Below are 23,365 nucleotides of genomic sequence, written 5' to 3'. Positions count from 1 at the left end.
TAAATCTAAGCAAATAAAAGAAATATTTATTCCCAATACTAACAAAAGAGTTACGAACTAAATGATATTTTAGAAGCATTCAGACTCCAATTTAACATTGATAATTCCATAAATACTCAAGATACACCTACTAAGGATATAAAAAATACTTAGAAAACAATATTCATATTAAATTAACACAAGAACAAATAGACATTATAAACAAACCAATCAATATGACAGAATTAAAATCACAAATTAAAAGCTCAAGACAAATAAAGCACCTGGCCCAGACAATATGCTACCAGAAATGTATAAATTAATACCCAATCAAGCCATATCTTTATTATTAAAAGTATATGATATAGCCAATAAAGATTTGAATATACCACCCTCTTGGAAATATTCATTGATATCCCCAATTATCAAACCAGATAAAGATGAAAAACAGTGTTCCTCATATAGGCCAATATCATTACTCAGTATAGACTACAAGATGTTTATGGCTATATATGATAGGATCAAACACTTTCTTCCTTTCTTAATTCACAAAGATCAAACAGGTTTTATTAAAGGAAGAAATACTTCAGATAATATTAAAGAATACTAACATTAATAGATTATAGCAAACATAAAGTCCTAAATTTAAATGTAATCTCATTAGATATTAATAAAGCTTTTGATTCGGTTAACTGGAACTTTCTTTCACTAGTTTTAAAAGAATATAACTTTTCTTCTAATTTTAATAATCTTATCCAAATACTATATGAAAAATCTACTGCATATGTTAAACTGGGATCATATAGATCAGGCCCTATAACAATAAAAAGGGAACTAAACAAGGTTGCCCTTTATCACCATTGTTATTTGCATTACTCATAGAACCCTTTGCAAATCAAATCAGATCAAACAATAACATAAAGGGCATTTGTATTAATAAAATGTTAAACCTTAAAATCCAACTCTTTGCTAATGACATACTATTAACTCTCTCAGATGCAAATGAGTCTTTGAATGCTCTATTTAACTCCATGAATAAATTTCAAAATATTTCAGGCTTAAAATTTAATGAAAACAAAACTAAAATTATGCCCTGTAATTGTAAAAAAAAAAATAATATAAACAAAAGATTTTCCAAATATATAGTAACAGAAAGTAAATTATTATATCTGGGAATAAATCTACTCAATGAATTAACAGATTCTCTAATATTTAACTATAATAAAATACTAGACAAAATAGAACAAACAATTGGTTACTGGAATAAATATATCTTTTCAACAGCAGACAGATTATATCTTATTAAAATAAACATATTTCCCAAAATATTATACTTAATACAAAATTTTTCATTGCCACCTCCCAAATATATTATTCAAAGATACAATAAACTAATTTTAAATTTTCTATGGTTTCCTAATAAACCCGTATAGCCTTAAATAAACATTTGCCAGATTGGGAAGATGGTGGAATTAATTTACGGATATTGATTTATATATTACCTCAGCCGTTATTAAAAACATAACACTATGGTTAAATAATTCATACACACCTATATGGAAACAAGCCCATAAGCAGATTTACATAGAAATCAATTATAATCACATACAAGACAACTTAACAGTAATACCATCACCCCTTATATGGATGTTAAAAGATTATTTTTTAGGGAAAAGAAATAATATTAATAAATTGCCATAAAACTATGTAAGCTCTACACTTTCAGTGTTCAGAACATATATAAACAAAATACCAAATATTAATTCTTGGATTTTTCTTATTTTCCCTATAGCTTTTACACCAAATATTCTAGATACATTCCAAATATCTAAAATAAATATACTTAAAGAAGAAACATTACTCTTTTGGCATCAACTTATAGAGAAAGGGAAAATTCTAACAAAGGAACAGATAATTTATAATTATAATATAAATAAAGACAATTGGCTGTTTTTTACAAAATCTAAGGCATTTTCTTATAAATAAAATAGAACAAATGCAACCTTCAGTTAGACATGAAGCTCCAAAACTCATTGAATACCTTATTCTTATCACAAAACAGCCTTATCAGGGTACAGGTTATTTGTCTAATATCTATAAAATTGTTAAAAAAAAAAAACTATCATGAAAAATCATACTGGGATTATTATACTTTAATAAACAACCATCCTCCAGTTGAAGAAGAAAAAAGTAATATTCTAAAATCTTCCAAATTTTCTACATTATCAAAATACTGGCAATTATTCACTTGGAGATATCTACATAGAAGTTTCTATACACCACATAGGTTAGCCAAAATGTATTCTATTGAAGATCAATGTTGGAGATGCCATACCAAGATAAAAGCAGATTGGCAGCATGTTTTTATGAATGTATATGTCTCAATATGTACTGGAAATCCATTAATTATTTTTTCAGACTGTTTATAATGATAATTTTCAATTAACAAAGTCTTTAATTTTATTCAACTCTCCTATTCCAAACTGTGTACCAAAAAAAGACACTAAAATTCTATGGTCACTATTGGCAATTTCACGTAAAATCATAACTATACACTGGAAAAATGAGGCTTCACGTTCAAGGAATTTGAGACTTTAACAACAACAGTTGCTCACATGGAAATATTAACAGTGAAGAACAGAACTAAAAGATCTACTTCTTACTATTACTCTTGGATGAAAGTACTGGAAATACTTGAAAATATCAAAGAAGATATATCATCTTATGTTTCTAACTTTATATAATATAGAATTTCAATGTTATTTGCATAGACACCAATGTAAATAGTTATATAATGGTTTGAAGTTAGTAATGTTTTAGAATTGTAAATATGTTATTTATCTTTATTTCATGTAATGTTTAGGACATCTGATTTGAAATAATAAAAAAAAAATATTTAGTGAAAAAAGACTGACTAACTGTTTATACACATACTGCTGGATTCTGGGTTGCTGTTTTGCTGTCCAACTCTTTCTGCACAGACTCTGGCCATGTGTTGACCACATGCTGGTGTGCCTGGACATATCTAGAATATTGCCCTCTTCCACCTTTAGTGACCTGACACACACATATACATGCTTTCCTACACAGTTATATTATGTAGCACAGTGTGGGTGACAGTGACCAGTGATACTTTATTATTCAGAGAAACTGCAACACTCACAATCCCCTACAATACCAGGGTGGACAGTACCAGTACAAGTTATATTGTTCTGTATTTCTCAGCACAGTGTTTGTATCCAACATACCTGTGTGAGCAATGTTTGTTAGCACTACCTGACTGTTGCCACACAAAGTTCCAGATTACACATTAGTATTATGCACATACATCTCACTCTGTTACTGTACACACTCTGGTCACAGCTTGACAACATGGGAGTGTAGATAGGACATACTTGGAATATTACTCTTCTAACAGTTTCGGGGGTTGCTACAGTGACAGCTGTGTTCTCATGATGGTTGACAATCACTTGTATTTCCTATTTGCTGGCTACACATCTGGGATCATCCCACAGACTTACCAGGGGGACAAGGGGACAGGCAGCAGATATGGGCACATATACTGGACATTCTGGCCTCATGTGTACAGTTGTGATGTATGAATCTGTATGCAGTCTAATTCCACTTCCAGGATTTAGATCATGGCTGTGTCTGCTACAACTTAAAAACTGTCCATCACAGTTGTGCCTGCTATATTGATATTGCTGTATATCTCCAATCTGCTTTCTGTCTTATTAATCCCCTGTGCTTATGCATTCTGACCTTGTATAACAGCACTCTTATACAGATTTCCTAGACAGTTATATGTTGTAGGACAGTGTGGGCAATAGTGATGTGTAATACCTCATTATTCAGAGCAACTGCATATCATTCTTGTATTTCTGGGCACAGTGTTGGTATCTGACAGACCTGTGGCAGGGATGTTTATAGCATACCTGAATGTTCCCACACACAGTACCAGGTTCCACATTACTATTATGCACATACATCTCACTCTGTTACTGTACACACTCTGACCACAGCTTAACAAGCTGAGGTGTAAATGGGACATACGTGACTTCTTAGTCACATAAGGTATTGGGGAGTTGCTAGTGTGCCAGGTTTGTTGTCATAGATGTGTGTCAATCAGTTGTATTTCCTGTTTGCTGCCTATATATCTGGAATCATCCAACTGATTTCTCAGGGGGACAGGTTGATAAGCAATAGATATGGGCCACTTTCATAGACATTCTGGACATATCTGTACAGTTGTGGGGTATGATCCTAAATGCAGACTACTACCACTAGCAGGATTCAAACCGTGGCTGTGTGTGCTAAAAAAACAACAGTTCACATCTCAGTTGCATGTGCTATTCATTTTTTGTTGTCTGCATTTTCCCTGTTTACTGTCTGTGTGTCTCTCAGTTGTACTAAATGGCCTCTGGGGATTATACCTGTCATATACAGGCATTCCTACACATTCAATTTATGGTGCATGGTGTGGGTAACAGTGCTTAATACCACAGTACTATTACATGATTGCAAATCTACATTACCATATGATACCAGAATATACACATGCAGTCCAGCAGTTAGACCTATTTTATCAGGTAATTACACTTTTATTGACATACAAACAATATGAGACTCTTCCTGCCATATTCCCTAGTGTATGCAGTACTTGCCTTGAACAATACAGGTTTTATACTAGCAATTAATTTACTACTACTTTTATTTTTATTTCCTATGACAGTAAAAGCATATTACTGACCTGGCTCACCTCGCAACCATGCCAGGCAGCTGATGTGGGCCTCCTTGTTCGCTGCCCGCTCCGTTGCAGTTGTGGGGGACATAAGAGGAATATTTAGCCATACCTATCCATGGTATACCTGAGCTGGCAATTATTACACACATACTGGGGTGATACTTACACATGTATGGAACATCCCCTGATGCTCTAGCCTCTTGAAGCCACTCCTTCAAGAGGTCCCCCTTCCGCCGCTTCAGGTCGGTATAGTGGAGCCTGACCTGCTCATCAGTTCAGGGTATACCAGTGGTACTGGTGAGATCACAAGCGAGACAGTCCCAGGCCTCTGCCTTATATTGGGAGCCCTGGTACTGGCCCTGCAGCAGTCTCTGTGCATGGTCTTTAATTAGGAGTCCTGCCATGACCTTGGACTCCTGGATGCACCAGCGCTGCACCCGGAAGCACACTCCTTCTCCCCTTATTGCCATAGTGCCTGCAAGGGGAAGCTACAACCATTTATGAGATGTATTCCCGCCTGTTGGGTTTAAGTAGGGCCAATTTCCCGGACTTTTCTATGATTGGCCGATTTTGAAAAAACTAAGCTATGGGCATGCTCTGTGTAAGCCTAGGAGCTCAAGCAGTGCACATCATTAATATGCATGGTGTGCTACTGTCCTGCTCCTAAATGGTCACTTCCATGCAAGATTAAGTTAGTCCTGCACAGAAGATTAGTAAATCCAGGGGTTGATTTTACACACACACACACACACACACACACACACACACACACACACACACACACACACACACACACACACACACACACACATGCCTGGGAAAGGATGGCACAGATGTACCTACTGTGAACCCTTCTGCCCAGAGTATAAGGTAGTTATCACTGCCACCAGACACTCCACAATCAGCTACTCTAGCCCTTAACAAAAGGTGTCCAATTATCTTCTTCTTCTTATACTCTGTAATATTCACACTAATATAAATGGTAGTAGTTTATTAAGGCAGCTAGGCCTTCAGGAGTGGTCCACACAATGTCACCAAATAAATATAAGTACTCTCAAAGGTTAACTACTTTGTAAAATAACCAGCCACGATAAAAGTTTTAAATATATGTAATAGTAAATGATAAAACAGAATGAAAATACTGAATATATATTTTCAGTAAATCATGGAGTTCAAATCACAGGAAATATTGAAAATAATATTGATGGACAGACTCAGACAAATAAAGAAAAACAATATCTAAACTAAGCTTCACTATATTTTCCTGACTGGATCTAGGAGAATTACTATTCCCTACTTACTTAATAGAGCAAGGCAGATGAAGTGGTGAATGATCATTCTTGTTGTCAGAACCAAGACAGAATACTCAATACTGAGAGATTTCTCTTTGTAATATCTAAAATTTCCAAGAAGGCTGGCAGAATGACCTTATCTGGTCACCTGACTCTAGGTTCTCACACTATTCCCCGTTGAAGCTTGAGACGGGATGTTAGCATAGATGTGATAAGATGCATAACTAAAGTTTTGTTGATGTTTATGGCAGTGCCTGGTGCTTCCCCTGTTTTTACTGAGCTAATGAACAAAGACTTTTTCCAGACATGCCACCTCCAGTCCTATTCAGAGCTATGAGATAAGCAATTCCATGGCCCAACAGGTGGTACAATTAACAGTATTTTTCTTAAAGTAAGAAGTAAGCTAGCTGTTTAACCCTTTCTCTTCCAGTGTCCTTTGCTAACACACACACACACACATATATATATATATATATATATATATATATATATATATATATATATATATATATATATATACATACAGTCTCACATGTATATTCCTTCTCTGTCCTGCAGGATCCACTGTTGATACATTTTTGAACACTAGCAACTTTACAAACACATTTTGATTTTCAAATGCCATACAATTCTAATACATTTATAACATAAGTATCTGTAAAAATCAGTTTTGATATTCAAATGCCATACAGTTTTAATACATTTGTAACAAGCATCTGAACAAATCAGTTTGATATTCAAATGCCATACAGTTCTAACACATTTGTAACATACGCATCTGTGAAAATCAGTTTGATATTCAAATGCCATACAGTTCTAATACATTTATAACACACTCATATTGTATAAATCAGTTTGATATTCAAAGGACATATCATTCTTTACAGAACTCCAGCTGGCTATGCTGGCGCATGTCCATATTATTACACTAGGATTAGAAATATATACTTCAGCACAAAATGCTTCATCATTCTTCCTGAAAATGATTGGTAATTAATTGGCCTAAACAATATATATATATATTTATATATATATATATATATATATATATATATATATATATATATATATATATATGTATATATGTATATATAGATACACACACACACACACACACACACACACACACACACACACACACACACACATACATGCAAGTGTGTGTGTGTGTGTGTGTGTGTGTGTGTGCAATACATTAAAAGCAATATAAATAAAACAGCTGACACCATGGTTGTTTAGTTGTAAAGATCTCTGCCTCACAGCACCAGAGTGTGGGATTCAGTGCTGACCTCAGTTCACTGTTTGTGTTATTTGCATATCCCCGTGCATTTGTGTGCTTGTGAGGATGTGAGTGGGGGAGGGGCTCCAGACCCTCAGATTTGCACCTACCTCCAAAATATGCCTGTTGACTGTATACTACAATATGTGATAGTGGTACCAAAAACTCATGACATAAATCTTTGTAAATCTTTAAGAAAATCTACAGCATTTGCCATTCTCCTGGTACCCTTTAGTGTATATGTCTGAAATCATGCTGACAATATATCATGTTAAGGAACCCTGCCCTGCATGAAACTGCCCATTATAAGAAAGGAACAAAATATCTCTCAAATGGTGCTCATGCCACCTGTCTGTATGAGAATGTCCCTTGAAGTCAATGTGTACAATGCCTGGATCTTGGTATGTTCCACATGTAGATAAAATGCATATCTTATATCTAGAGGTAATGATTTTTAGTTAAAGACAGATATGTCAGTACCAGCATTACTACTATCTACACTTGCAGGCTTAAATGAGTGGTATGTAAAGAAGCCAGGGAAGGAGGGAGTGTTGCCAATGCTCCAGGTTTCAGTTACATTGCAAATATCTGCATTTTCCACAGTTAGGAAGGCCTTGAATGAGGGCATCTTCTTATTTAGACTCCTAGCATTGAGCAGTGTTACACTGATATTTGCCAGATTGGAATTTGTCTTTACTTGGCTGGTAGCCTGAGTAGACTAACTTTGCCTAAAAAAAGACACCATCGCAGGTAGGGAAAGTCTTAGCCATTTGTTAAAAACTCATAGGTGGAGGCTATCCCTACTGAAACAGGTGGGACTGACTTCAGTCTCCCATCAGGCTGATATATATTGCACCCCCCAAAAAATAATGACACCAATAACTTAGCCAATTAATAGAGACAATCATCTTTTGTTTACATTCTGGCATCATTCTCACTAAGGGTAACATACCGCTCAAGAATTTCTTTACAGTCTTAGAGATGTAATCAGACAGTTCCATCATGTCCCTCTCCATACATTTTAAAGGGGATTCATCACAAGTCATTCACACCTACATGATCAACGATTATGTTATATTCATATATGGGGTGACGAGACTTGAGTGCCTTATTGAGATGATGGAATCCAGCATTTAGCAGCAACTGCTGCTACCCTGTCTTTACTCAGCTTTGGGTGTGGTGCTTTTGTGTGCCAAACTATAGAGTCACCTATAACAATTACATAACCATGGCAAGTGGACTGCTCTTGTAGCCTGAAATGATTGGTCAGATCACTCCTGTAGAAGAAGGCATTTGTTATGGAATGGGTGGTTGTGTGTTTCTGAGGTTTGGCTGAAGCACACACGTGCATCCACACAGCAGTGCCTAGGAGGTCGTTTTGGTTTTGGAAGTGATTTTGGAGCACTTCAGCATGGGAAGGATTTATGTTTGTCTTACAGGATGTAGTTGTGGAGTTAATATGCATACCAATACCCAGTGCACTCAGAAAGTGTGTTGATTTATCTCTTGCTGTATTATGTATTTGTACCCCTGACATGTGCAATTATTCTGTGGTAATAGAAAATGGATGTCAGTCAACATGTGGCAGTTTATACACTACCTCAGGATGCCCTTGTGCCAGAAGGCTCGGAACACATGGCGCCATGACAGAATAAGGACCCAAGATTGGTATAGAGATGTCAGGCTGTATATGTTATGTGCTTTTCTGTAATTGGGTGACCCTTAGTTTATCCAGGAGGAAAGATGAGCTGTATGATATATAAATGGACAGTGAAGCACAACAAATAGTGCAAAATAGTGCAACATGATTTAATATAGCACAATATATTAGCTGCATGATATACAAAGGGGCAGTGAAGATAGTTACAGGGCAGTGCAACACACTGCAACTTCAATATAGCACAATACATTATAATATGATGTCATATAATATAGTACAACTCAATATAGCTGAATACATTACAACCCAGTCCAGTTCACTAATAGTATAGCACAATGCAATACAGTACTTTAAGGATTGTCTGAAGAGCAGACCCTGATGCCAGAGCACAATAAGCCAACACTGTTCAAGGAATCTCTATGGCATTAGAGTGCTTGATTAGCACACGGGAATATTACAATGGGGCGATTGATGCAGTGCCAATTATTAGTGTTCTACTGAGCAGCAAGCATGGATGCCACAGCACAATAATGCAAAACACAATTGGCTGCAACTGTTTCAAAGCTTCAGATAGTGCTTAATGCAACAGGCAAAAAGTCCCAAGATACTACAAAGTGGATAAAATAACAGGCAGAATGTTACAGGAGATGTTAGGTACTATAGGCATTGGTGCCATGACACAGTACTTAAGGCATCTACATTAGGTGACACAGTAATAAATGCAGTGCAGAAAACTAGACATAATGCAGAAAGTCATTGTGATATAGTCACAAGAATGCAATACAACATGGCAGTAAACAATCAAACACAGCAAATATACAATATAGCAGGATGGGATGATAATATCACAGGAAGGCTATAGTATAACAGGGCAGTAAACAATCAGGGACAGCAAGGATGTGATATATCAGAACAATAGTGAGTCAACCACAACTGAGATATACACAGCATGCAGCAACAATTATCAAAGCTAAATGAACATCACTAGCTGAAAAAAAGGTGCTGTGAACTGTCTCCACATATTCAGGCACAGGTGACCACTATGGTGTACTAATGTAGGAAAAAGTGGAATGTGACAGTTACCAAGATGAGCACTTACTACTGTTGTGAGCAGCCTGACACTTTGTTTTATTATCTGCAAACCTGCTGCAGGTTTTTATTTTTCATGGTATTCAAAAGATGTCAATACTCTCAACTCTTAACTCTTTCCATTAAAAAAGTTTCATTTTGGCAAGATGTTTTGAATGTACCTCAATTTAAATTTTCATTAACTTTCTTAGTAAAGGGACATGGTGTATGCAGTATATTGTAAGTCTCAGTCACTAATCTAGATTAAAAATGTGATCTTGCATTTGGAATTAGCCTCTGCCTTTGCAACACCCTGTGCCTTTCTTTTAACTTCTTTTCTAGATCTTTTTCCTCTCTAAGTCTTTGTGACCACTGACTGTCCATGCTGGCATATCCATTCTTCCCTCCACTCCCACATACAGCAACATTGGGGAAGGGAGGTGGCAGCCAGGAATAACCCCAGTGATAAACTGCAAAATCCTGCAGAGTCAGGAGGTTATTTTTTTTTGGGGGGGGTATCTTCTCCTCATTTGGTGCCCTGACATGCACACCCAGAAAAAGTGCCTGTAGCAGACGTCTCAACTGTCACTATTTTGAAAGAACATTCATATTTTCAGGTCCCCCCCACCCACACAGGATGCTCCTGTTTTTGGAGGTATGTCCCAGTTTTCGATTTACCCAATCACACGGTTCTTTGATTCCACCTCATCACATGTGAGTTTTCAAGCTGTTTAGTACACAGAAAACCACACTACACGACAAACATTCTAGTCCACTAGAAACAGGCCGCACGTCTTAACTTTCTTTTCTGAAACAAAATAAATGGCCTTGTATGATAGAATTTTGAGATATAGTTTAGTGGTTTACAGAGTTTACACTTTTTCTTTGATAATGTGCTTATATTCTTTCATCATTTTTGTCACTTTGCTTTTTAAATGTGTTTCTTAGAAGTATCCCACATTCCTATTAGAAATGGGATGAGTTATGTGCTATTTGGTATTCAAATTTTCTGATAATTAGATGGCCAGACTTTTTTTAGCTGGATGTTTCTATTTTCAGTGTCTGCAGGGTGAGAGGTATGTCTGCAGTACAAATCCAGTGGGATGTGTGTGTTCTTCCATGAATGCACCACATTTCAACTACAGCACCATGTGCTCTTTGGCAGACCAAATGCATAGCTTTGCTCATGTGCTGCATATGTATCATCTGGTCTCTCCAGAGTGTCATTACTTCAGTGGACCAGGCCACCCCTCTTCCTCAATCATGGGTGAACAGGTGCCAGCCTCTCACTCTTACTGTACTTGGCAGGATCCTCCTGTATCCAGTTTGCTAGTTGAAGCAGGTAGTCAGGATTGTAGTCATGGCTTCTTCTTTCTGTGGCATGGAGTTGGGGTACCTTTCTTTGAACTTGATAGCTGTGATGTTTTACAATGGCAGTGCATTCTGGTTTTGCTAGTAGGGCTCTGCAACTCCTTAAGGTTATACTTTGTATTCTAGTTATAATTCCAACTCTTTTCTCCTGAAAAATGTCAGCACTAGTATTTAATAAGACACCTCTTTTATGCCATGTGTTGTTAGCTACTTCTTGAAAAAGTCGACACATCTTTTCATGGGCTGGCTGCCATAATTACACAGAGATTTTGGGGTTTTATTAGTCTATAGGTTGCCATGCTTGGCTATTAATGTGGTTTTCCATTTCCTCATTTTATGTTTTAGTAGTACTAGTAGTACTTCCCAGGTGTCTAGTTGATATCCTTTGCAAACTTTTTCAGTAAAACCTTTAATCTTCTAAGTTTTTATAAATTTGCCCTGTTAAACTTTCTGTGCTTGAAGGTGAGTGGAAACATAGGTCAAACTCAGCCACGACACCTCTAAAACCAAATATAATTTTGAGCAATAAACACTGTTAAATATGTATATATGCACACATATGTGAAAGGTAAATGCAGAAGAAAACATGAACTGCATAGTGTGTGTGTGTTTGTGTGTGTGTGTGTGTGTGTGTGTGTGTGTGTGTGTGTGTGTGTGTGTATGTGTGAGAGAGAGAGAGAGAGAGAGCATGCAATATGCATTTGTGAAGTAGTTTATACTTTGCTGAGTAGTGTTTATCTGTTTATTAATTTTTTGTTAACCAAGCTAGTGGTCTCTTTTCAGGGGAGAGCTGAGGTTGTGTTTATGCTACTAAGGGAAATTTAGCCAGGGCAATGGAGAACTTCCCCCTACTCTTTTCAGTAGGTGCTGTGGGATCTTTTACATACACCTGATCTACCCAAGCAGTTAGTTTAACCTCTTATGCAAAAGAGGACACACTCAGGAGTGCAGTATACCTGCCGTAGACAGTCACTCCATGTAATGGCAAGAATGGTTTTGAGCAGACTGCTTTAAACAAACTGTTAGAAAGCTTTGATCTCTAGCTGGACTATATACATTTGTTGTCACACTGTGGCTTTCTACCACTGACGTCTCCTCAGGACATGAACAACCATTTATTCTGTTTGTAAACTGATAGCTCCCACAAGCAGGAATAACATTTCACCTGTTTTCCTACCACTATCTAGTTATGAACAATATATTCTGATCATTCATGTGGCCTCAGAAAAGACCTGGGTAGTGCTTTCCAGCTGTAGCTAGAATCTGATAAAGGGGATGTCATCTAGATTTGTCTAGATTAAAACAGCAGATTACACGCATCATTATGTACTGCCATCAAATCATCTTGCATTCTATTCTGACCTCAGTTTTTCTGCTTCCAAGATTTCTTCATGTGCTTATTGTTCATTTGCATTAAGATAAGTTACTGATTAGTTTATCAGGTTGTCACGCATGTCTTACTTTCTTTAATAATAAACTCTCTACACTAGTGCTGTCCAAAAATGGTTGCTTTATTTGGTGCATGAAAGGATGCGACTACAACAGATATTAATGCTTTTCTTTCTGTTGCTCTAAGGATTTAGAATCTTTCTCCTTTGTGCATTCAGAGTAAACCCCTTATGTTTCTTATCCGGGGTGCATTGAGGCAGTTTCTACATCCCTTTCATTTGTGTCTGCACTTGACTGCTTATGTAATTCCTTTGTGGATACTGATGCACAAGTTTTGTTCAACTATCATGTGTTAATCTTTAGTCATCTATAATTGAAATGTTCCGTTGTTTTAAACAGTTGCTGTTTTTTTTTTTCAGTTCAGGCATAATATATTTTGTCTTCTCATGTTTATTTAATGTGATGTTCTAGTCTGTATTTCCCAGATGTATTAAGGAAAAGTCGTTTTTTCACAGACTTTACCTATGCAGCTATCTAACATGAAATAAATATGCTGCTTTAATTTCTCTACATTTCTTATTACTTAGACATGTAGTCCAGGAACAGAAAATCTATGAAATGTGTAATAGCCTACAATTTAAAAAACATACTGAAAGGTGGAAAATATGCAGGTTGGATACCTTTCATTTTAGATTCTAAGGTAACAACCACTGCTTCCACCCACCCAATTTGTTAAAAGGAGGGCTAGCTGCGTTATTGGTGCCAGTCACTTAACTAACCATCAGGTAGCTATACCAGTAACTACAACTGATAATGATCGGAGTTGATATAAAGGAGATGTACTTTTATCCTGCATGACTATCACCATATAATCAGCAGAATGAGACAACAGTGTAAGACTAAGGTTTCGTACACCTTGGTAAGTGTAAAGTCGATAAGGTTCCATTCGGATGAATTCAGCTACTTGATGTTAAACCTAGTTTTTTTATAGGAACTTAGTGCTGGTGTGGTTTCAATGTGTGTGCGTGTGTGTACCAAAAGTAATTTCCTTTTTCACGTGAGTTTCTATTTTCTTTGTGGTAGTACTACTGTACAGTTTGTATAAATAAATTTGTGGATTTTGGGGTTTAAGGGATACACCTTACAGTGCAACTTCCACAAATGAGAAACTCTGACCATTCTACCAACTTGCTATTGCCAGCTTACAAACCTGCACTGGTTAGAGAGAACCCCACTAAGAGACAAATCAGGGTATGGCAGAGGGGGCTATGTAGGCCCTCCAAGACAGCTTTGAAAGAACCAACTGGGATATGTTCAAGGAGGCAGCCACAGTGAATCTGCATCTGAACATCCATGAATGTACTGAGGTAGTGATGGCATACATTGCAAACTGTGTTGATGGGGTAACAAATACCAAGAGTATCACTTTAACAACTAACCAGAAGCCATAGCTCACCCCTAAGGTATATGAACTTCTGAAGGAGAGAAACACAACTTACAGGGCTAAGGACAAAGCAGCCCTAAGTGTAGCAAGAGGTAGTCTGAGGAGGGGTATAAAGGAGGCTAGGAGGGGGTCTGGCAGAAAGGTACACAGACACTTTTAAGACATGAAGGATGCAAGGAGACTATGGCAAGGCATATGGGAAATCACTGATTACAAAATCAGGTCAGCACAGTGTGAGGACAGCATCAAATTTATGGACAGTTTGAACATCTTCTTTGGTAGATTTGAGGACAGAAACAACAGGTTGGCAATAAAGCTACCCACTGATGCGAAGGATGCAGTACTCAGGGTCAGCACAGAGGAAGTAAGAAGAGAGCTAAAGAGAGTGAACCAAGGAAAGCTTCTGGCTCAGATAACATATTGGGCAAGGTGTTAAAAGGCTGTGGTAATCAACTATGCACAGTGCTCAAGGAAATATTTAACACCTCTCTTGCCATGACAAAAGTACCCTCATGCTACAAGGAAACTAACATCATCCTACTACCTAAGAAAACCCCTCCCTCCAGCCCAAACAACTACAGAGCAGTTGCTCTGACATCCACTGTTATGAAATGCAGTGGCTGATCAAAAAGCATCTTTCATTATGCCTACCTCCTGATTTTGACCCTCTGCAGTTTGCGTACAGAGCTAACTGGTCCATGGCTGATGCCATATAAGTACCACTACACATTTCCCTTGAGCATTTAGAAGGCAAAGACAACTATGTGAGGATGCTGTTCATAGACTTCAGCTCTGCGTTTAATATGATGGTACCAATGCAGCTGATAGAAAAACTGGCACATTTGGCACATGGGGGTGGGAGCAACTTGTTTAAATGGAAGAGCACTTTTAACCCCCCGATTCACCCCACTGTTACAGCATATAAACAAATTTGTTCCAAAGAAATTTATGCTTTGCTAACTAAAAGAAAAAGGAAATTATACAACCTATCAAAACAAGAAAATGTTATTTTGAGAGAATTAAGAACCGATAATACATTCAGAATTATGAAACCAGACAAAGGGGGTGGGATAGTTTTAGTTGATAACATAGATTATAGCACACACATATGCTGGAAATACTCTATGATACAAACAAATAAATAGAGGCATCCTACAATGAAGTCATGATAGCTCATTGAAAATACAGTTGTTTCTGGAAGATGCATTGTTTCAAGGAGTGATTTCGGAACAACTATTTGATTTTCTTAGGAACAAGCTTTTGGAATTCCAAAAGTTCATAAAGATGTTTTGAATCCCCTTTATAGGGTGATTATTGCAGCTCAAGGGAATACTACTTACCCCCTTGGTGTATTTATAGACAGGTTATTTAAAAGCATAGTTTTTTTATTGAATTTATATTGAAAGATTCATAGGATTTCCTATCCAGAATTAAACAAAAAATGTTTAGTGATACATGTTTTTTCTCAACTTTTGATTTGGTGGACCTTTTTACATCTATTCCCCACACTGAAGGGCTTGAACTTTTTAGGGAAGCCATAACAGAGCTTACTAGTTTAAGCAACAATATGGTAAACATTGCAGTTGAAATTATGGAATTAATACTGGATAATAACTATTTTATTTTAAAGGTACCTTCTTTAAACAGATAAAGGGTGTGGCTGTGGGGGTCAGTTGTGCCCCCATTTATGCCAACCTAGTAATGTACAGTTGGGAACGTAAAATAATTTTTTCCTAGATTTCAAAATAAGTGGGTTATATACTTACGTTTTTTGGATGACATTTTTATTCTGCAGAAGGACAATGTGACTGACATGAATGAATTTAGGGATTATTTGGAAAACATTTCCAGCTTCCTTAAATTCACAAATTCTTTCTTGGATTCTGTTATTAACTTCCTGGATGTCACTTTAGTTAAGGAATTTGTAAGTCATTCTTTTGTTTCCAGAATATTTAGGAAGGAAACATTTCAAATAATTATTTGGATTACCAAAGCCACCACCCCAAACACACAAAAAAGAATATTTTAAGGGCCATCTAGTAAGGGCAGCCCATATGAGTTCTAGCTGTGATATTTTCAAGAACAAAATGTTTAACACTATTTCATTTTTTTTGGAAAAAAGCTACTCTAGAGACTTAATATTGAACACTAGCGATGAGGTAGCACATGAATGGGGTGCAGGATTTAAACCTATTCTAGGTATAGGTAAAGAAAATGCTAATTTTTTTAAACCACAAGGAGATGAGAGCCACAGTCATGCTATGATTTTACAATATGGTGAAGGTTTCAAAGAAATTAATGACATTATGAAGACGGCAGTAACGTTGTTACCTCACAGCAAGAGGTTCTCCCGTTCGATTCTCGGCAGGGCCTGGGAGTGCCTTCTGTGTGGAGTCTGCATGTCCTCCCCACAGTTGGGTAGCATTCGAATGACATGCGTGCGTAAATGGGCATGCCTTCGTTGAAGGTTTGGCATCGAGCTGGCACCTCAGCATTTCGTAAAAATCTACTGCCAATCATTAGCGGACCGGAGTTCCGCTGTGGCAACCCCTTACCGGGAAAAGCCGAAAGACAAACAACAACATGAAGAGAAATTGTATAATTGTTACTACCAATAGTGACCTGTTAAGAGTGTTAGGTGGACAGCCACAATTTGTTTATGTTAGAAAAATATACAATACTAATATGCATGCTTAGTCCATTCAAGGTTTAAAAGGGTTAATACATTTATTCTGTTCACACTGCATGAATCTGCACAGCTATTAGAAACTTAACAAGAGGCATTTCATTTCTGCTAATGTCATGAAAATAACAAGAGACATTTCAATGTCATAAAACCTAACAAAGAGATATTCATTTCTGCTTATGCCATGAGAAAGTATGCAGCTGCTAGAAGCTTTGATAAAGAAAACAATAGATGCTTGAAAGTATAAACCATAGTCAGCATTACTTGTACTAAAGCTAGAAATGTACCTTGAATCCAGACAAAATGTAACACATGTATTAGAACAGTACAATTGAAGAATTGAAAAGTTAAAATGGGCTAAAATAAGCCCAAGGCCAGGTTGTTTTTCTCAAAATGTTTTGCAAGATAGCAAATAATCTAACCTAGTCAGCAATAGTCTAGTAACATTTTCTGTAGAACATACAGAAAGCTGTGTCTAACTACGTCAGCAATAGAAGAGTAACATTTTCTGTGTGACAGGAAGAGAACTGTATAAGAATAACATACTAATCAACAGTAATTCAGACAAACCTTGTGCCTACATGCTTTGTCTCCTTGCTGCAAGTAATAAAGGGTGCCTTGCGTGAACCTAACGTGAATTGGTCTTTGAAGTTTTTTCCTTTGACAGTTTACAAGATGGGGAAAAGCTTAAAATATCTGTTTGAACACCCTACCCACATTCAAACATTAAACAACAGGGGCACTAGTAAATGTGGCAAATTTGCACAATGTAATTATATTTTTGAAGGACCATTGTGTGTTTTACCTTCTATCATGAAACCTGCCCATCAAGGTAATTGTGCTGAAAAAGGACTAGTATACTTGGCAGTGTGTACATCCTCTAATTTTTATTATGTTGGTAAAACAGAAAGATCATTGAGAAAACTCATCTATGAACATATGCATGCTATTAGGAGTCATAACAAAAATAATGCATTATATAAACATTCAGTTAAATGCAGGCAGTTTGCTAAGTTCAGGTTTGGAATTTTGGAAGTTATCCAGAAGACCACTAGAGGGGGATGGTGGGAACTTCAAATAGAACGTAGTGAACTCAGATGGTAACTTGGATTAAATGTGACTGTAGAACCTGGCATTAATGAAAACATTTCAGTTTTACCAATATTAAAAACAATGGCTTTGGTTAGGTAGATATGGTTCTGGCTTCTGAAAATATTTTTTATGGAACTGTATGTTTTTCTTCAAGTTTTTTTTTTTTAATGTCTTATTTCTTTAAATGTGTTTAATTGTTTGATTAATAGCATTATATAACCGTAGGCATGTGGTTATGGTTTATTCTAATGAAGTCTCAGAACTTTCAGAGACGAAAGCGCTAAATCAACTGCAAGGTGTTTTGTATCCTGTTGGAAGTTTGGTGTTCCTTTTTGTTAGACTATACAATTGGACTGGCTTACAGTTCTGGTGCAGCCACAGATAGCTCAGTATTTATTCATTTGTTTTCGAAGTCTGAGTGCCTTTTTTTCATATTTTTGCTGTATACATTTAGCACTTAGTAAACATCTCTGTAACTGGATCCTGGACTTCCTGTTTGAGAAACCACAGATGGTGTGTTCAGGTAAGAATACATCAAAGTGCATCACAATTACCACCGGGGTTCCAGAGAGATGTCTTCTCAGCCCACTGTTATTCACCATCCTGATCTATGACTGTTATGCTAAGCACAAGTCCAACCATATCATCAAGTTTGCTGATGACACCACAGTTGTGGGACTCATCACAAATGAGGATAAAAGTGTGTATAAAGAGGAGGTGGCATCTCTGATCAGGTGGTGCGAGAAGAACAACCTTGACCTGAATGTAAGCAAGGCAAAAGAAATTATCATCGACTTCAAGAAAAGGAGAACAAACCACACAGTGCTCAGGATCAACGGTGAGAGTATGGAAAGGGTTAAGAGTATGAATTTCCTGGGTGTACACATATCAGAGGATCTCTTGTGGTTGGAAAATGCCAGCCAACTGGTCAAAAAGCTCATTAATGCCTCCATTTTTAAGAAGGCTAAAAAAAGCTAAGCTTCCTCCTCATATTCTCTCCACCTTCTATATAGGTGCAGTAGAGAGCATCCTTACCTGCAACTTCACAGTGTGGTTTGGAAGCTGCACAGTTACAGAAAGGGAGGCACTACAAAGAGCGGTGAGGATTGCAGAGAAGGTAACTGGTTCCAGTCTTCTATTAATAAAACATCTTTATTCTGCACGAAGCCTCCAAAAGGCTACCGAAATAATACAGGATAACACACATCCTGTGCACGGACTGTTTAAGTATCTGGCATCAGGCAGGAGATATCACAGCATCTGCTGCAGGACTACAAGATTCAGTAACAGTTTCTACCCTACAGTGATTAGACTTCTGAACTCAGGCACTAGTCCCAGGGGTCTGGACACATAACAAGTAAAATGTTATTTATTTGTGCAATAAATACTTACATATTTTCCAAGTAAGTGCAAATTTTATTTATTATATCCATAGTCAGTATTTTTTTAACTCAACTGAAGTGCAATTTTAGACAAATAACTTTGGCATTTCAATCTGTAGTGTATTTTGTTTTACTTTAAATAGGGCAGTTAATTCAACTCAAGGGAGGGTATTCTTTTTGTATACGAGCATTGGTAAATGTCACTGCTCTTTCTTGTGTGTATTGGGAGCAGTATTGCTTATTCCTCTACTTGTATGTGTTGTTTCACTTTCCTTTGTAATCTCAAGAATTGAACTGATGCACAAAATTTTGTTTAGGCTGCATGTGTGTAGTTCTAAAATGACAATAAAATTTACTTTGACTTTGACTTTAAAAAAATAGATTGTCGAATAGAAGGCTTGATGGATTATTTTCATCTAGCTGAGCCTTCACCAACAACAACAAAAGGATGCAAGTAAAATTAAAATTTGCAACCTCTTAACAGCTGCAGAATTTTCTCATCCGCTAATAACGGTGCCAGCAAACTGGGTCCTAAATAACTTAGTATTCCCATTTTCTACTTTAGAATCGTCAGATCTGTGATTTTTAGAATTTTCTCAACCCTTTACTAGTTTATTGTTAAGTATTTCAATTAGTGCAATTAATGTCTATCACTGTCAATGATAATGATATGTTAAGCAGATGCTACTCAAAATTACAAATACTTTTCAATACTGTTACTTCAAGAAGGTCTGAGGTGTCAGCAACCTTGTCTCTACCTCTCCTTAGCTCTATTATTGACTGATGGAAGTTTGTGTAAGTCTTGTTTACAATTCCAAAAGACTTAAAGGAATACAATGCTCCTTTACTAAAAGTATTTTGTATGTTACATACTTGAAATGCTTCAAGACAGACTATTCATTCTGAAACTGTACTTGGTCTATTATAGGCCATTTGGGTTAATGTAAGTTTTATCTTCAAAATAATCTGCTGGGAAGATGTCATGGCAGTGTTATATATGAAGTTTAATAATTATCATACATAAATATGGAATCAGGGATGTTTCTTATTTATTGGTTTTGCTAACACATCTAGTAAATGCAATGTTTTCTTACTTACATAGTTACTTTATGCAATAAACTCTCTTTGCAATTATGGTTTGCTGGTTTTATAACCAATGTTAAGCTATTATTAAGTGCAATGACTGTAAATTTCAGTTTTAGGTCTTTAGGACCTGAGCAGAGAAATTAGGTACAATGGCTGTAAATCTCAGGTTTAGTCCTTTAGAACTTTCTGTTGATCTTACCCTAAGGGTTTGAGTTTGTTACCAGTATACTGAACATCGAATAAACTGATTAAAATAAAATGATCTCCAAATAAAACCACAAGAGAGACTGCATGCTGATTACTATATTATTGTTCTTCTCTTCCTGTCATATAGCAACAGGTCAGAATTAGCATGTTCATGGGCAGTTACAATACAGCATAAGCTCTGACTAATTTTATCTGCACACAACTGATATCATTGCAGTGATCACTGAACAGTGCAAATATGGTATAGGAGTTGAAATGCTTTTTCTCTTTGTAGGTGTACATTATTAATGAAAGAAGCTGCACATAATATTTTCAGAGCATTGTTAACATTATATACTGTCCACAGCAATGAGTGGCCATTTTAAAAATAAAGTAAATCCTGGCAATATGAGCAACAGATAGGCGACAGCAGCATGATGGAGAAAGATAAGACAGCAAGTGTGGTATTTCTGAGTACTAGGGGGAGAGATTTTATGAGCAACTGAAGCAAACTACCTCATCAATATAAAAGACATTCATTTATAAATTCACTGCAAATCTAGTATTTGGGACAGGCAAATAAGAGAAGAAAGGATTATTGTTGACACATAACATTCAACATTCCTAAAGAAGTAAGAGAGCAAATATTGTTTTTACTAGGTGTGGAATGCATGAACATATTTACTGTTTTGCGATGGGGACACATGATTCTTGCCAATACAGAAAATTCCTCATGGGAAAATTCTAACAATATAATATACAATATCCACATCATTGACTGGCATTTTTTTTAATTAAAATAAATAAATAAATAAATAAAAGTAAAACCTGGCAAATGAAGAACATGGGGAAAATGTAATAATTCAGATGTTACTTTTATCAAGTAGTAGAATACAAATAGTTCTTTGTGAGTGGAATAAAGGGCCCTGTTAATAAAAGGAACTACACACAGGAAAGAGTCTACACTCTGGAAAAAATCATTACATTGGAACTGAATGAAGAACACATGGTCAGACCAGCAAACCAACAGAAGGTAAGAGAGAAATATTTACAAATGCACATGTGTGCGCGTGCATGCACACACACACACACACACACACACACACACACACACACACACACACACACACACACACACACACACACACACACACACACACACACACACACACACACACACACACACACACACACACACACACACACACACACTCATATCTATCTTGCTAGCTACATATTATCTATATCTGTATAGATAGATTAATAGATAGAGAGACAGATAGGGTCTACTTACAAGTGTCTGCATACTAAGCTTTTAAATTTTCAGCTACTTGCATCCAAGCAAATTCTCATGCCCATGGAATTTCAGGCTATAGGAGGGGAAAGCTGAATTGACCATTAATGTAGAGGACTTCAACCCCACATTACCCTGCTGCTCGGAGGATGTATAACAGTGGGGAAATGAGCAAACACAAAGCATGGAAATCTACTTCAGTTTCAGCAGATGCAATTGTGAGTGGCTGGCATAAGAAATTTGCAACAGCACTTGTTCCTGAGTGAGAACATTGTGTCAAACTATAACACATAAGGCATTCAGACATTGTTTTAATCAAGATATACACCTCACCAACTTGATGGGTGTCTCACAAGGGTCTATTCATGGCCCCTTCCTTCTTAATATATTTATAAGTAGTATGCAAACAATTGCTCATGACTGTACCATTATATAATATGCCAATGAATCTACATTAATTTGTTCTGTATCCACAGCCCTCAAACTTCACAAAGTAATTCAACTCACATTTGCTATACTAGAAAACCCTCTTTCAGACTTCAAAATTACATTAAATAATAATAAAATTAAGGTAATACTTTTCACTCCAAATGTCCACTTGCAAAATCCTGCTCAAGTAGATATTATCTCCCAAGGTAAAACTTCACTTGAACAGGCTCAGAAATCAAAACTTCTTAGTGTTATCATTGATAATAACATAGAAATGTAGCTCCCATATTAGCTATACCATACCCAAGACTAATCATAAGCTAGGTACTTTGTATAAAATCAAACCTTATCTTACCTCACAAGCCCAGTTCTGGACAGACCAAACCCTACTCCTCCTAAATATTCTATATGCCTCTCTTATCTTACCCAACATCCACAAACACTCATAAACAAACTTTGTAAATGCTATAAAAACGTTGCCAAGTATGCAGCAAGTCCTTCTAGTTGTACACATCACTACCTTGCACTAAAACATGTGCAAGGGCTTGGGCTCAAGAATGATCTAACCCTTCAAATCAACTCAAAACAGCCTTCCTTATTCACTTACACTTTGTTTTTTTGATCATCTAGCCTCCTGCAACTTTTGCATTTCATCTCTAAACCATCATAGCATGCCTCATTTAAGACTTTCTCTGTTCCTCATTCTATCTCTCCTAATAACTTGTCTTTGGCTGCCCAGCACCATACCCACTATTAGGTTACACGACAGCAATATAATCTACGTAGGTTCATGTAATATCCACTTAGGGTACCAGCACATCAGCTCAAAATAGGTAAACTATCACAACATTTAGCCAGAAAGCAGTACCTAATGCAAACAATGCTAATTTAACACACATCTAATCTTTGATCCTTCTCAAGGACTTCTTGTCTAACCTATATCACTTTTTGAATAAGCACCATAAGTCAGGCGATATCAGTTCT

Source organism: Protopterus annectens, chromosome 3.part0 (genome assembly GCF_019279795.1).
Source record: "Protopterus annectens isolate FY-2018-M chromosome 3.part0, PAN1.0, whole genome shotgun sequence".
In the NCBI taxonomy this organism is placed as follows: domain Eukaryota; kingdom Metazoa; phylum Chordata; order Ceratodontiformes; family Protopteridae; genus Protopterus; species Protopterus annectens.
Note: the sequence above shows the minus strand (reverse complement) of the source record.